Source organism: Pinus tabuliformis, chromosome 8 (genome assembly GCF_031772625.1).
Source record: "Pinus tabuliformis cultivar Carrire ecotype Pingquan chromosome 8, CPIR1, whole genome shotgun sequence".
Classification (NCBI taxonomy): Eukaryota; Viridiplantae; Streptophyta; class Pinopsida; order Pinales; family Pinaceae; genus Pinus; species Pinus tabuliformis.
In genome coordinates, this window is record NC_142294.1 from 1,316,350,185 (window position 1) to 1,316,364,710 (window position 14,526).

Genomic DNA, 14,526 nt, shown 5'->3' on the forward strand with positions numbered 1-14,526 from the left:
AGAGGGATTCTAGTTCTCCCCTCACTTTGAGAGATGTCATGTATGTTTTAGGGTTGAAGAAGAACTCGGTTTATATTGCCATGTTGGAAGATTGAGGCTATGATGTGATATTTAGTAAGGGAAAGGCTCTCCTTCATCACACAACCAAAGGACAGGTGAAGCAGATTGGGGTTTGGGTGAAGAACCTCTACAAATTAGAGGTAGAAGAATACACTTATTTGATCACTAAAGTAGAGAAGGTGTAGAGCTATGACATTAGTGAGTTATGGCATAGAATATTTGGTCAGTTGCACTATGGAGCTTTGAAGATCATGCAACAAAAAATTTATACAGGACTTCCCAAAGGTACACTAGAGTAGAGACACACATTCAAAAAGTGTACATTGGGGAAGTACACCGAAGCTTCCTTTCATGACAAAGATGGTTGAGTCCAAGAGATCATTGATTTGATTCAGTCATATGTGTGTGGACTATTCTCGACAATATCCATGGTCAAGCACATGTATTATGTAATATTTGTTGATGATTTTTCTCATAAGTGCTGGATTTTCTTCATGTAGAAGAAAGATCAGTCATTCGCTAAATTTTATGAATTTGAAGCACTTGTAAAGAAATATACTGGCAGGAAAGGTAAATCTCTCAGAAGCACTAACAGTGGAGAATATGTGTTGAATGAATTCAAGAACTTCTATGCAACGTAAATCATTCAAAGGGAGTTGATAGCACCTCATAATCCACAGAAAAATGGGGTGGCTGAAACCATATGTGGCACACTTCAAGATCTTTGGTTTATCAGTCTACTATCATGTTACCAAGGATGCACAGAAAAAACTAGAGCTAGCAGCTGACTTGGGCATATTTGTGGGGTACACTGATACACCTCACAACTATCAAGTGTACCTTCCATCCAATAGGATGACAGTGGTTCGTAGAGATGTAAATTTCAGTGAAGAGAAGGTGATGAGATGTTCCCTTGAGAGGGAGCTTCAGCTACATGCAGTTGAGGAGAGTTTGGATCTAAAGGAGGAACCTCAAGATGATGTCGAGCAGCCACATGCAAAGGAGAAAAGAATGGAGTAAGCTAGTCATGTAGAGACTTCCAGATATAGGAAAAATTGCACCAAAGAGGCTGAAACGTTATTGCATGATGCTAGAGAGAATGTGGGAGAACCCAAATCATAGCACAGGTAGGGGAGGACAGTAGAGGGGTACACTAGCTACATGGATTTGATGAGTGAGAGTGTAAATATTTATCCATCCTCATTCAAGGAAGTAGTGTAACAACCATTGTGGGTTGATGCCATGGTTGAGGAGTATGACTCCATTATTAGAGATAATGTTTGGGACATGATCCCAAGACTAGCATACAAGTCATTGGTGAGTTCCAAATGACTTGACAAGGGAAAGCAAGAAACAGATGGGAGTGGGGAGAATATAAGGCCAGATTTTTGGCTAGAGGGTTCTCTCAGGTGGAGAGAAATGATTACAATGAGACCTTTCCTCCTGTAGCAAGGTACTCATCAATCAGATCTATTCTAGCACTGTCAATGCAGATGGGATGGAAGATACATCATATGTATGTAAAGACATCATTCCTCAATAGCATGATTGAGGAAGAGGTGTTTATTGAGAACCCAGAAGGATTTGAGACCTTCAATAAAGAATCGCATGTGTGCAAACTCAAGCGAGTGTTGTATGGACTAAAAAAAGCACCTCCTGCTTGGTACAGTAGGGTTGATAGCTATTTCATTGGGTTGGCCTTCACCAAAAGTGAAGCATATGAAAACCTTTACCATATTGTGGTTTAAGGTAAATGACTGATTATTGTATTATATATCGATGATTTCATTCTCACAGCTGATGAGAAGCTAATTAAGTCTTGTAAAGAGGATCTTGTAAGAGAGTTTGAGATGAAGGACCTAGGGCTCATGCATTGTTTTATTGGTATGGAATTATGGCAAGGAGATGAGGAACTGTTTGTCTCTCAGGGAAAGTATACCAATGAGATACTGAAGAAGTTACACATGGAAAGTAGCAAACCCATGGAGACTCCTCTAGCTGGTAATTGGAGGAAGGAGGATGCTACTTCAGGTTAAGTAGTGGAGGATACTATTTGCATACACATTGTGGGTTCACTTATGTATTTGGTGAAAACATGACTGGACATGTCTTATGTAGTTAACCAACTTATTCAAGCCATGGTTAAGAAAACAAAATTGTATTGGAAGCTAGCTAAGCATGTGTTGAGATACTCCAGAGGCACCACTCAGTTTGTTGTTTGGTATAGATGGACAGAGGGAGTGAAGCTTCAAGGCTTCACAAATGTAGATTGTGTAGGGAGTCTATCCAATAGGAAGAGCACATCACGGGGAATCTTTAGTATTGGGTCAACAACAATTTCTTAGTATAGCAGAACACAGAGATCAATTGCACTCAGTTCAGCAGAAGCAGAGTACATGGCTACTAGTCAACCAACTTATGAGGCTATCTAGATGAGGAAGATTCTTGTTGGGTTGTTTCATCAACAGATGGATCAAACAATGATTTACTGTGACAATCATAGTTGTATCAAACTCTCTGAGAATCTAGTTTTTCATGATCGGTCCAAGCATATTGACATCCGTATCACCATATATGAGATTGTGTGCAGAGGAGAATCATGTTGCTGGAGTACATTCCTACAGAGGATTAGGATGAAAATATTTTGACAAAGGCATTGTCAAGATGAAAAGTTGTGTTTCACAGAGGCAGGATTGGTGTAGAAGATAATCCCTTTCTTTTTGAGAGGGAGTGTTAAGAATATCAACAAGAAAATCCTAATTTAATTTTGCCTTGAATTAAATTGGGAATTAAATTGTAATTCTATTCTCATAGCAACTTGTAGCAATTAACTAAGTTAATTTGACTTAGTTGGCTAAGGAAATTTGAGTTGGAAGTCTATCTAGATTCATGTAGAGTGATCCGTAAATATCAGGGGGGAAGGTTCAGTTCTTATTGAGTTGTAATTATTTAATTCAGTTTAACTGAGTTAAATTTAGTTAAACTAGTTCTAACAGTTGGATGAACAAGTGAGTGGTCAAGTGAATTAAATTGGATTTAATTCGCATGCAGTGATCAATCAAATAACTGATAATTCACACAAAAATAACTCAAGCATGTCAGTTTAGAGGAAGACCCATGAGATTAGAGTTCAAGGATAATGTACTATCAGTTGTAAAATCATCTAAATTAAACCGATGATGCATGAAATCAGAGGAATGCATATGGATGGATTGTGTAGTTACTAGTGAGGAATTTCCCAATTAAATATGGGATAATTCCCAAGGGAATAGTGAAAGGAAGTAGGAGCATGGAAGGAAACATATTGGGCTAAGTATTGGCTTGAGCTACTTTGTGAAGTAGAGAGATATATTGTACTTGTGTAGAGATTGTTCGGGTTGAATAAGCATTGTATTTTCTTCTTTGATCTTCTAGTTAATGAAATATAAAGATAGCATGAATTTTAGCTAAGTCTTTCCCCAGATAAATTATTGTGTTATTTGTGATTGAAATAATTCATTTTATGCTTTGTGATTTCATCAATCAATTTTTGTTTCTTCTGATGAGTAAAGTAGATTCAAGCCAATTTTTTTATCATATCAAAATGTTCATTTGAATCTACAATAAAAATGTATAGGCAAAAGTAGATCTAGAAGAGAACTGATAATTATAATTGAAGAGATTGAAAGGATGAGAAAGAAAATCTAGTCCTGAAGGAGTTACTGAACAAGGAAAAGGTTGAGGTTATTGAACCATTTCTCTTGCAAATTGGAGAAGGTAATAAAATTAAAGAATATATATATCAACAACTGAATGAGAAAAAACAAAATTATGAAAGGTTGGAAGGTGAAATTTTTTTTCTTAGAAAAGAGCTATAGAAATCCCAAATGCAGTTGAGGTTCAATCAAAAGTTTGGAAAGGGGACTGATAATTTGAATCGGATATTGGAAACATAAATAATTTCCAAAGATCATAGTGGTCTTGGATTTGAGGCCTAATTTAGTTCAACAACAGAATTGAAAGGAAAAAAGAAAATTACTTTTTTTTCGGAAACAAAGGAAGGGAGTGCGTAACAGCAAAAATATGGGATGTTCCCCAATATTTAACAACAAGAAAGAAAGAAAATTGTTAGCGGGGAAAATAAAAATACTAAGTGATCGACCTAGAATAGAAGATATTGTTCAATGTATGCAAATATTTTTCCAGGATACTACTTCACCTGCTCCAATTATGGTCATAAAGAAACAAATTACAGAGTCAATATATCATAGGAAGTTTAGATAAAGAAGAATAAATCAACAAGATAGACATAGGAATAACAGACAAAGGTACAACTACTCTTTTTCCCCCTTGAAATATCTAGTGGAATGATCTAAGTGTCAAAATTTTGGGCATATAATTGTTGATTGCAAATTTAAGGACATGAGGTCTAAACCAATTATTGAAGAAATCAGTCAAAAGTCCAAGGTCTAGGAAGAAAAGGAGAAAATCAAGCAATGCGATATTGTTTTGTATGCGCAGAATGAAGGCAGTCATTGTTATGTGGAAAATGGTTATTCTAGGCACATGTCAAGGGACAATAGTAAGTTATTGACATGGAAAGCAGTTGAAAAAGGTAACATATCATTTGGAAGCAATGTACCTGGTAATATTGTTGGAAAAGGAGAAGTCAGTCTATGAAATGGAAGAGGTAAAGTGAATAATGTTTTATTTGTTGATGGGTTAAAAAATAATATGCCACGTGTGTCACAGATGTGTGACTGAGGCTATGATGTAATTTTTAAGGCTAAAATTTGTCAAATCATGTCTATGAGCACAGGTGAAATAGTGGGTAAAACTCTAAGAACAAAGAATAATGTTTATGTTCTAAAGGATAAAACAAAGAGATGTTGTTTATGAAATATTGATGAGAGTTGGTTGTGGCATAGGAGACTTGGACATATGAAATTTGATCAGATAATCAAATTGAGGAGGAATATTTAGCAGATATTTTGGGAATATGCCATATGCATAGTAGTGGTTATTCTCAACAGAGCTCATTTCAAACTAAACAATGAGAAAACTCCCTATGAGATTTGGTATGGCACACCTACAATAGTTAAGCACTTCATAGTTTTTGGTAGTGAATGTCACATCAAAAAGAATGATGATAAATTTGGTAATTTCAATGTAAGAGAAGATGAAGGTATTTTCATGGGTATTATCATAACAACAAAGGATATAGATGTTATAATAGGTATTGCCGACATTAATGTTAAAATAGAGGAGAACAGTGAGCCAAAAATCATAGTGGTCTTGGATTTGAGGCCTAATCTAGTTTAACAACAAAATTGAAGGGAAAAAAGGAAATGACTTTTGTTTCGGAAACAAAGGAAGGGAGTGCGTAGCAGCAAAAATATGGGATGTAGCCCAATATTTAACAACAACAACAAAAGAAAATTGTTAGTGAGGAAAATAAAAATACTAAGAGATCAACCTAGAATAGAAGATAGTGTTCAATGTATGCAAATATTTTTCCAGGATACTACTTCACCTGCTCCAATTGTGGTCATAAAGAAACAAATTGCAGAGTCAATATATTATAGGAAGTTTAGGAAAAGAAGAATAAATCAACAAGATAGACACAGGAATAACAAACAAAGTGACAACAACTTTTTTGCCCCCTTGAACTATCTAGTGGAATGTTTTAGGTGTCAAAATTTTGGGCATAAAATTGTTGATTGCAAATTTAAGGACATGAGGTCTAAACCAATTATTGAAGAAATTAGTCAAAAGCCCAAGGTCTAGAAAGAAAAGGAGAAAATAGAGCAATGCGATATTGTTTTGTATGCGCAGAATGAGGGCAGTCATTCGTATGTGGAAAATTGTTATTCTAGGCACATGTCAGGAGATAGTAGTAAGTTCTTGACATGGAAAGTAGTTGAAAAAGGTAACATAGCATTTGGAAACAATGCACCTGGTAATATTGTTGGAAAAGGAGTAGTCAGTCTATCAAATGGAAAAGGTAAAGTGAATAATGTTTTATTTGTTGATGGGTTAAAAAATAATATGCTACGTGTGTCACAGATGTGTGACTAAGGCTATGATGTAATTTTCAAGGCTCAAATTTGTCAAATCAAGTCTATGAGCACAATTGAAATAGTGGGTAAAACTATAAGAACAAGGAATAATGTTTATGTTATAAAGGATAAAACAAGGAGATGTTGTTTATGAAAGATTTATGAGAGTTGGTTGTGGCATAGGAGACTTGGACATATGAAATTTGATCAGATAGTCAAATTGAGCAAGAATATTTAGTAGATATTTTGGGAATATGCCATACGCATAATAGTGGTTATTCTCAACAGAGCTCATTTCAGACTAAAGAATGAGAAAACTCCCTATGAGATTTGTTATGGCATACCTACAATAGTTAAGCACTTCATAGTTTTTGGTAGTGAATGTCACATCAGGAAAAATGATGATAAATTTGGTAATTTCAATTCAAGATAATATGAAGGTATTTTCATGGGTATTAACATAAAAACAAAGGATCTAGATGTTATAATAGGAATGGTAAGAGAATTATTGACTACATTAATGTTAAAATAGAGGATAACAGTGAGCCAAAGATCATAATGGTCTTGGATTTGAGGCCTAATCTAGTTCAACAATAGAATTGAAGGGAAAAAATAAAAATTACTTTTGTTCCAGAAACAAAGGAAGGGAATGCGTAGTAGCAAAAATATGGGATGTTGCCCAATATTTAACAACAACAACAAAAGAAAATTGTTAGTGAGGAAAATAAAAATACTAAGAGATCGACCTAGAATAGAACATAGTGTTCAATGTATGCAAATATTTTTCTAGGATACTACTTCACTTGCTCCAATTATGGTCATAAAGAAAAAAATTGCAGAGTCAATATATTATAGGAATTTTAGATAAAGAAGAATAAATCAACAAGATAGACATAGGAATAACAGACAAAGGTACAACAACTCTTTTGCCCCCTTGAACTATCTAGTGGAATGTTTTAAGTGTCAAAATTTTGGGCATATAATTGTTGATTGAAAATTTAAGGACATGAGGTCTGAAGCAATTATTCAAGAAATTAGTCAAACGCCCAAGGTATAGAAAGAAAAGGAGAAAATAGAGAAATGTGATATTGTTTTGTATGCGTGGAATGAAGGGAGTCATTGGTATGTGGAAAATGGTTATTCTAGGCACATGTCAGGGGACAACAGTAAGTTCTTGACATGGAAAGTAGCAGGAAAAGGTAACATAACATTTGGAACCAATGCACCTGGTAATATTGTTGGAAAAGGAGCAGTGAGTCTATCAAATGGAAAAGTTAAAGTGAATAATGTTTTATTTGTTGATGGGTTAAAAAATAATATGCTACGTGCGTCACAGATGTGTGACTAAGGTTATGATGTAATTTTCAAGGCTAAAATTTGTCAAATCAAGTACATGAGCACATGTGAAATAGTGGGTAAAACTCTAAGAACAAAGAATAATGTTTATGTTCTAAAGGATAAAACTGAGATATGTTGTTTATGGAAGCTTGATGAGAGTTTGTTGTAGCATAGGAGACTTGGACATATGAAATTTGATCAGATAGTCAAATTGAGCAAGAATATTTAGCAGATATTTTGGGAATATGCCATATGCATAATAGTGGTTATTCTCAGCAGAGCTCATTACAGACTAAACAATGATAAAAATCCCTATGAGATTTGGTATGGCATACTGACAATAGCTAAGCACTTCACAGTTTTTGGTAGTGAATGTCACATCAAGAAGAATGATGATAAACTTGGTAATTTCAATGCAAGAGAAGATGAATGTATTTTCATGGGTATTAACATAACAACAAAGGATCTAGATGCTATAATAGGAATAGTAAGAGAATTATTGACTACACTAATGTTAAAATAGAGGAGAATAGTGAGCCACCTACGTAATAAGACATTGAAGAGCCCTCCAGCCCTCAAGGCAAGGATCCTTTAAGGTATTCTAAAAAATATCACTTAGTTGATCTAATAATTGGTGATTTAACAATAGGTGTTGAAAAAAGAAGGAAGTTTCCCAATCCCCCTATGCAAGAACATGTATCCCTACTATCCATGGAGAAACCAAAAGGATGTTGCAAAAGAAAGTAAAGAACATAATTGGTTAAAATCTATGCATGAAGAATTATATCAAATAGAGATAAATTAGACATACGAACTTGTTCAAAGACCTGCACATATGAATGTTATTGGAACTAAGTGGTCTTTCAAGAATAAGTTAAATGACCATGGTGAAGTGGTTAGAAAACAAGGCAATATTTCTATGTAAAGTTTATGCTCAAATTGAAGGCCTAGGTTTTGATGAAACTTTTGCTCTTTAGAAGAAATTAATGTTTTTGGCATTTTCTTGTTTCAAAATGTTCAAAATGTATGAAATGGATGTCAAATTTGTATTTCTAAATGGAGAACTATAAGAATAATTTTACAAAGAGAAGCTAGGTGGTTTTTAGCCGACAGAAAATCCTGATTATGTTTGCAAGCTTAATAAGGTGTCTCCTATGGTCTGAAGCAAGCCCCTAGAGCTTGGTATTCCAAGTTGGATAGCTACTTACTTAAGTGTGGATTCAAAAGAGGTTCAACTCACATCAACTTATATGTAAAATCCAATAAGAAAACTTAGAGTGGTGGTTGTTTATGTTGAAGAAATTATTTTTCCTAGTGATTCAACTTTGTTAACCAGTCAATTTGCATCTGATATGAAGGTTGAGTTTGAGATGAATATGATTGGAGAACTTTCTTATTTCCTTGGATTATAGATTGTAAAAAATTCCAAATGGAACTTCATTTCAAAAATAAAATGTCTCAAAGAACTATTGAATAAGTTTTGCATAGAGGAATGCTATGTAGTGAGAACACCAATGGTGACAAGTTGTAAGATTAATAAGACAGATAAATCGCCTGAAGTTGATAATACTTCATGTAGATATATCATTGGTAGCCTATTGTATTTGACAATTTCAAGACTAGACATTATGCAGGTAGTTCGTATTGTTGGAATAGTTCAAGCAACCCCGAGACAAAGTCATCTACTAGCAGCCAAGAGGATTCTTAGATATCTCAAAGCCACAATGGACTATGGACTATGGTACCCCAAAGCTAAATATTTTTCAGTAACTATTTATACTGGTGTTTATTTGGAAAGTGATATATATGATAGAAAGAGAACTAGTGGTGGTACATTCTTTCCTAGATAATGTTTAGATTCATGGTTAACCAAGAAGTAAGCTTCCATCTCTTTATCTATAGATGAAGAAGAAAACATTGCAACAAATTCTTGTTTCACTCAACTATTGTGGATGAGGAAAGCCCTATAAGATGTACAAGTGTGTTATGGGCATTCTATTTCTATTATTTGTGATAACACAAATACAATGAATATGTCAAAGATTCATATTTTCTATTATCACTCAGGTTGTTCCCCAGGAAAGCTCTTAAGGGGGGAATACAGCCGAGGTAACCACTAACCAATCTTTTAGCTGCAGATTCTAGCCAATCTGCAACCAGAGAGAGCCCTCTCTGGTTGCAGATTGGTTAGAATCTGCAGCTAAAAGACTGGTTAGTGGTTACCTCAGCCGTATTCCCCCCTTAGAGCTTTCACTCAGGTTGTTCCCCAGGAAAGCTCTTAAGGGGGGAATATGGCCGAGGTAACCACTAACCAGTCTTTTAGCTGCAGATTCTAACCAATCTGCAACCAGAGAGGGCTCTCTCTGGTTGTAGATTGGCTAGAATCTGCAGCTAAAAGACTAGTTAGTGGTTACCTCGGCCGTATTCCCCCCTTAGAGCTTTCCTGGGGAACAACCTGAGTGATAACATTTTCCACTCCAAGAAAAAACATATTCGAATCAAGTATCATTTATTGAGAGAGAAAGTTGGCAATCAAATTGTGAAGCTAGAGTATGTACCTACAAAATAGCAAGTTGTTGATATTTTCAACAAGCCACTTGCTAAAGAATAATTTGAATATTTTAGGCAAAGATTGGGAGTCATTACTCTACCCTCCCTCCACTAGCTCTTCCTTCTAGAGGAATAATAGCAGTTGGTATATCTTCAACATATAAATAAGAAGTTGTGAGGTCCACATGATTAAAAACATAGATGAATATTGTTGCATGGGTGAGTAAGTCTATAGGGGGACCATGTTGGTGTATTTGTCATTTATTTCAAAGGAGGAGATGTCTTTGTGATAAAAAAATATGTATAGGAGGAGATGTCTTGGAGAGGTATTGATGGAGAGAAGCAACAGAAACACCACATCAGCAGAAGCAGGTTTGCACAAGAGAAGTGCATCTCAAGGGGACCAACATCCAAAGGATACATAAGAGATAATAACACAAGTAAAATCCCATTTTGTTTTCATGATGATATTTTGTTTTATTATGTTATTTACATCAATGCCAAAAGGGTAGAATGTTAGAAATATGTTGTCATTGATGGAAAAGGTGTAAAAATGCCACAGGTGATCAGGTTTAGGAAACAAGAAGAAGAATGAAGATAAACATTTAGGGTCAGATGATGGAGAGACTTTAGAGTTATTTCATGCATAACAAATCATGTAAAATGTAGGTGAAACCCACTTACATGGAAAAATACCTTAAAGATATTTTTGGGGGTATCTGGAAGTCTAGAAATGGTCTCCTGGATCAAAAGTTAGATCTAGTCAAAGCTAGGGAACCCAAAAGTCAAATATCCTAAGCTAAAGTGGATGGAGGGCCCTTTTGGCACATATCTAAACACAAAAACTCTTTCTTAGAGTCACTATTCAAAGCGAAAGGTAGATGTGGTTGACAACACAACGGTGGGGAGCATTATTATTGGTTGACGATGAAGCCGATATAACAACTTAGCCTAATAAAGGAAGCTTGATAGATGTACCCCAGAGAAAATTTGACCGCATAAATGGATAAGTGAGATGAATTAGACCACATGTTAAATAACATGGATGTTATGAGAATGGTCAAGCCCCACACGTCCTCACCAAGACATTGGCAATATTACGTGGAAGTCCACATCTCAACCATTAACAAGTAGGGAGGGCGTGCAATGGGTAGTTTTCCCAAACTGTTGATTGTCAGATCGACAGTTGTGGTCAATTGCACTACTCCCCCCTCTTAAAAACACAAAAAGCCTAGGGGGGAGTGCAAACCATAAAGTGGTTTTGTAATAGTGGAGCACGACAAGGCAACATGGTAGTAGGATACACGCTTGAAGTTGGTGGTTTTCTTTTGAAAAAAATTTAAATTAATATGGCTAAAAACCAATGCTCGAACCCTTTCTCTCTCCACTCTAATAGAAGGACAAGTGGAAGCAGTTTAGTTACCATACAATGGAGCCCATGAAATCTCATTCCATTGAGTTAATCCTGGAGGATAAAATAACTTAATGAAGCTAAGAACTAGGATCACAGTTTGAGTGGGCCACCTGGCATCATTTGATTGGTTCACAAGGATGACTTAGGATCATAGGTGGATGATGACTTCAGCAATGATATTGACCAATAATAGGTGAACACATGGCAGGTGTTTTTTTCCATTTTGGGTGGATGAATGGACCATTTCTGGGTGACATCTGTCACCACTCAAATAGTGACATGTGGCATATGAGACATTCATATGATGTCATCCCATTGGAAAAACCCCTAAAGTTTTTATAGAAGCACACATCAGAAGCATTGGGCTGACTGGACGTTGGGCTTATGTGGTTGTTATCAGAGCCGACTCATCCCAAAAGTGGCATTGATTGGTGATAAGTTGTACCAGGTGATCCCCATAAGACAACTAGGCCCACAAAGAAAACCCCATCGAAGTTTAAATGTGTTTTAGAAGGAAAGAAAAGGATATAGGTGTAAGTTTGATGGTGGTGGTAAGACAGAGCCACAACCAATGAAAAGAGTGTGGGAAGGCCCCACTTAACAACCCAACCCACAAGGTAAAACACAAGGGTTTGCAAAGTGGTACATAGAAAATGAGTTGGGGTAAAGGTTCCTTGAACTAAGCACCAACACTTGGTCCCATGCAGTAAAGAGAGAAAGCACATGAAAGCAGATTTATAAATAAAATTATCCCATGGTGTCTTAAAAGTGGATAAGCAACTAAGAGACCAAGGCAGAGGTCATGGAACAAGGTTTTATGGAAGAAAAGAGACAATGAGCCAATAAAAAAGCGGGTAGGGCTATTATTAGAGGAAAAAACAATTTAAGTGGCAGATGTGGTAATTAAGCTAAAGTTAAAAGGCCGCTAATTATAGTAAATCCCTAATAAACCCTGTAAACCACCATAATAGCAAAAATTCATAGTTCAACTCAAAGATTAAGCCCATAATAGCAGGATACATGTTGCTAACTTGGAAAACAAATTCAAAAGGCATTTTTAATAGGAGAAAGCCAGAAATAGATAATTCATGCAAGAATGTATGAAAAGAAAAGAGGCCTAAAATAGCAAAGAAAAAATATTTATAAGTAGGTGTGATTAAGCATCATGGACGAGAATTTTTTTGTGAAAATAATTGTGTGTGAGGTGTTGGTGTATTTAGTAATTTGGTAGTATAGGTGATTTAGGAAGAAATTTCTTTATTTGTAAGAAGAGGTGGCTTTCATGGCTATAGTGTGAAAAATGATGAAAAGTGAATCATTGATGTGAAGCAAGTTGTAGCTTGAAAATTAGGGGTTTATGCTCCTTCCAATAGGTGATAGTAAATAATTGGAGTTGCAGCTCCATTCAGTTGTAGTTGATAAATGAGGGAGTTATAGATTGTTATTAGTTGTAGCGAGAGAATTTGTAATAAGAAATTGTTACTTGTGTTGTGAAGTAATTGAAGGAAAGTTTGAACCATATGTGTGTTCCTCATGTTACTAAAATGATTTCATGCCATTATTATATAAATTAATTTTTGAAACTCTTTATGGTGCCTTAATATCATATCATAAGTGAAAGAAAGTTCTTAAATAGTGGAAATTCCTACAACACTAATTCACCCCCCTTCTTAGTATTGTCCTAGTTTCTAACAAATATTGAATTGGAAAGAAATCCATTATTGGAGAATAAAACAATTCTGATGGAGTTGGAGACTTGGAAAAGATTAAAGGAATTATATCGAGACTAAATACGTCCATTTTGACTTGATTTAATTGGGGTGTATGAAAATAAATCAATGGAAATTTTCTAAATAAAGAAAAGCACTATGAGTTGATAAGAAAGTAGTTGTTGGAGAATGAAACATGTTAATGGAGGAGGGTTCAAAAAGTTTAATGGAATTATAGAGGAGAGATATTAGAGATTTCTATATGGACTTCAATTAAGTAGGGCATAGGAGTGAATAAATGAATGGCATTTTTATTTAATAAAATAAAATAGAAAAACATTATAAGTTGAAAAGAAAACAATTATTGGAGAATGAAACATGTTCATGGAGTGGAGAATCAGAAAATTTCAACGGAATTATAGAGGAAAGAGATTATATATGTCCATATTGACTTGAATTAAGTGGGGCATAGAGGTGAATAAATCAATGGAAATTTCTTTAATAAACAAATCCACTCTTAGTTGAAAAGAAAAAAATTATTAGAGAATGAAACATGTTGATGAGATGGAGAGTTGGAACTATTTAAGGGAATTATAGAGGAGAGATATTAGAGATGTCCATATTGACTTGAATTTAGTGGGGCGTAATGGTAAATGAGTCAGTGGAAGTATTTTTTAATAATATAAAACACTATGAATTGACTCAGAAAACAATTGTTGGAGAATGAAACATGTCAATGAAGTGGAAAGTTGGAAAATTTTAAGGGAATTATAGATGAGATATAATAGGGGTATCATATTGACTTGACTTAAGCGGTGTAAGGGTGAATAAATCAATGAAAGTTTTATTTGATAAAGAAAAATATTAACATACACCAAAGTTGATGAAATCTTTGTATTGACATGACTTCAATGGAATGAGGAAAGGGGGAATTTTTTCGATAAAGAGAATGTCACTTTGCTATGAATATTTCCTTAGATTGAGGCTTAAAATTCTTCTTAAACTCTATGAAATGCAGTGAGAGAGTGGAAGAAAAAGAAATATTGTGATAGAATTGGAAAATTGTGAGATAGTGAAAGGAAAGGACAAATGCTTGACTTCACTTGGGAAATAGATGTAAAGAAATGGTTAAGGAAATTTGTAGACTTGGTTTTATTCATTGGTATCTATTTATTTTTAAAATCCCACCTTAAAGGGTCTTTCAATAGAAAATGACATACTAAAAACCATGATAAAAGTTATAATATTTGTGCATAAAATCAGTAAGAAATTTCAAATCTATAAATTTAATCTATCAAGTATTGAAAGAAATAAAAATAAATAAAAAAATGTAAATATTTCAATAATTAAAAGTTCTTTATTTTAATAGTGTTAAATTTTTATTATTAGATTAATTAATTAACTAACTATTTAAATA